Raw genomic sequence first — 3,481 nt, 5'->3', positions numbered from 1 at the left:
CAGGGCAGGTTCATAGTGTGATGCTCCGAGGCGATCTGAATCTTCGGCGTTCGTCCGTTCTTTATATACTCGAACCCTCGTGCCCTTAATTGGCGCAAGGTCAAAATCGATGAGTGGGAGGTCGAACGCAAAACATTCTTATGCCGCTGAATCACGAAGACATGGGGTATGGGGTCTGGTACCGCACGTGAGTTCCTCAAAGAGTTCAGTGTTTATCATCACGTGGTCAGGTGAAGATCTGGTTGAGTCATCACAGGGACTGATGCTGGTACTGAACGTGAGTTCCTCAAAGAGGCTTTGTCCCACCCGTGGGCCTTAAGGAAACTTTGGTCGATCCGACGCAAACGGGCGGCACATAACTCATATGGCTAGGCCCACGAGCGATTCCCTTGGGGGGCTTCGGTGGTCAGAGCTCGTGGGACGGGTCAGCAGAAGAGATGAGGAAAAGAGGAAGGATGAGGACCGAGAAGTGAGCACTAGAAGTGAGGGCAACTTCCTAACACCTTTCAAAACATCGTTTTATTGTTTTCAAAAAATTCTGACATAGGCCTACTCCTCCCCCTTTTTACACCTACTCCCCATTTTGCCTCCTTCATCTTTTGTTTTGCTTCTCTTCTTTTTTTTACACCTCTCATATTTTTCTCTCATCCTACTTTGCAACCAGTCCGTCCCGTTTTAACCGCATTTATGACCCAAGTAGGAAGATTCGGTAGCAGTATTCATTCTTCCCCCTACCACAGAGGAAAGGCGAAAATGGAAATATATACTTAAAGAAGCGGTACAAACAGTATTAAGAGAGGGTGTGATAGTCGCGGTACAATAAAGTAGCATAATTTCTCTATAATTAGAGATCTCCTCTAACATAAACAAAATTATATAAGTTTTTGGTTCGTAGGGGAGCCCCATATTGTCCCTAAAATATGAATTGGATACTACTGCACAGTTTATATTGCACAATAACATGTGGCCAATACCCCAGACTTCCTGAATCCTGTTAACAGCGACATCCAGTTCAATAAAGAAGAACAGGTCGAACAACTGTCCTTGATTGACACGTTGGTACGACAAATAGGTAAAATTGTTTTTGATATAAAGAAAATCATCTGATAAGAATGCTTTCATACACGTCCGCGGTGACAAAAAGAGCGGAACAGTGATTGAGTTTCTTCCTGAAAGCAGTTCAGATATATAATGAAAAACAGTTAGACAGGGAATTTGATTACATTAGGAACCCCTTTGATTAACGAAGACATAAGGAAGTGCCATTAAAAAATCTGAAAAAAAAATACAATGAAAAGAACGACAGACTAAGGAAAAAAGGAAAAAGTGATCTGTTTGCCAAATGTGTACTGGACACTATTTTGGCAGAGGCGGGAGTGAACATAGCAAAACTGAAAATGTCAGAGTAAGTTTTCTCGGGTGACAGCACCGCAAAATATACCAAAATATGTGTGGTGGATGCACGATGGTTACAAGAGGTCGAGATAAAGGATTCCCTGGCCACAAAAACGACATGAAAACACAAAGAGCATCCAACTTTTGAGTGAATCACGGTGAAAGGTGCAAGTATTTACTGAATTGAAAAACTGTACACATTTTACACAAAGGATATGACAAATTCATAAAAAGCACAATAGAAATTGCATACAGTTCAATTAAAAATGCGTCAAATCATCGCGTTTGTTTCGCAACAGCTTGTGACGGAGAGCAGCAGAAGCCAGTTGCTTCTCATGGGAGTTGAATAGTTACAACCCATCTTGACCTTTCACTCTTACTCTGAAGAAGCTTGTGAATAGAGCTCCTTTCTAAATGACGAGTTGAACACCATATGAGGACGGAGCCTTTATTTGTACGTCGTACAAATAAAGGCTCCGTCCTCAAATGTTGTTTAAATCGTCATTCTTGTCGGCAACTGCTACTTCCTTTCTACATGTATACTTACAAAGGGAATGAGACCCAGTTTAAGCATAACTAAGATTAAAAAACTCACATTGTACAAGACAAAATCCGAATTAATCGAGGAGGAGTTGAAAGAGCTGTAACAAATGCTAATCAATAGGAAGAAAATCTTGCTCGCTCTAATAGTGCATATTACATCCGCATGTGTTACATGTACATAGAAAGTACCCAAAGAATGCGACATAACCTGAAATCAGTTACAAGAATATGCAACTATTTCCAAGCTAAAGTCTCAAATATGTGTCTGTGTTGAAAACGATAAATAAGATGTTACACTGTCGGTGTGAAAGGTGAACACTGGTGTCGTGCGCAACATTGATATAAGAAATAGCTGAGCACCAAGAAAAGTAAATCAAGTACAATAACAAGTAGAGGATGTTATCTCAAATGTTCGCAATGAAGTTGATATGAGGTTACTTGGTCTATCTTGCATACATACATATACCAAAGGCTTTTTCCCCCTTACACGGGAGATAGCCAAAAGACACCCCTACATACTTCACCTCCCTCTACCCTCTTCCCTTCCTTTTATCTTATCTCTTATTCCCTTGCAGAATCCAAAAAACAAACCAAACATGGACCCGCAGTTTATTGTTTTTAAGATCACGCAGTTCCTTCCTTTTCTTAATACCACAATAAACACATGGTTTGCAGGAACTAATCGACATTCGATACATATGGATACGGGTACACAATCATATACATACAATTGTGATAATCTGAAGTTTAACTACGTGAGCTCATACTCAGTACCATTTTAGAATACAGTACGTACAAGTAATAGGTCTCAGACTATACAGTATATGCAAGTAATTCTGGGTCATGTCTCACTCATGCCCTAAATACAACCGTCAGTTTAATAAAAGAACCTGACACTGTCATTGTACAGTATAAGTGCTTTCTTTCTCAAACATTTACTTCTAAAAATTTCCTAACCACTGTTTGGAAAATTATGACATTTCAGCTAGCTTTTTTGAATAAAAATAAAACTACAATGATTCTAGGATAATATTGAAGATTTCTATCTATTTTTGAGAAGTTGGCTACGATTATAAAAGAAACTCATATGAAGATGTTATGAGTTTTTTATTTTATTGACGTTTTCTTGTGAAGGACATCCATATCGGAGATTTGACATGTAGCAAATGTCAGTGGGCCGATAGGATTTCTAATAATCTTTTGGCTCGAATTGTAACCGTACAACTCCTTTGGAGTATGTTTGCATTGATCTGATTTGGAACCATTTGGAAGCGATCGATACCAGCCATTTCGGTACAATGATATCTTTACTTTTTTATTTGTTTAACTATTTATTCATATGTGTGTCTATTTTTTCATTTTTTTCTGTTTATTTATCTATTTTTAAATAAAGAAATATTCTCAACTAACCCTCGAAACCATAACATCAGCAGTCACGTGCTCTTATCTCCTCACCGAGGAACATCCTATGCCCCCGTGTCCTCCCCCCCCCTTGCCCCTCCCTACTCCCCCCTCCCCCTCCCCCTCCCCCCACCCATTCATC

This window comes from Oratosquilla oratoria, chromosome 13 (genome assembly GCF_046742065.1).
Source record: "Oratosquilla oratoria isolate Oo_2021 chromosome 13, ASM4674206v1, whole genome shotgun sequence".
Lineage (NCBI taxonomy): Eukaryota > Metazoa > Arthropoda > Malacostraca > Stomatopoda > Squillidae > Oratosquilla > Oratosquilla oratoria.
This window is presented reverse-complemented; position numbering follows the sequence as displayed.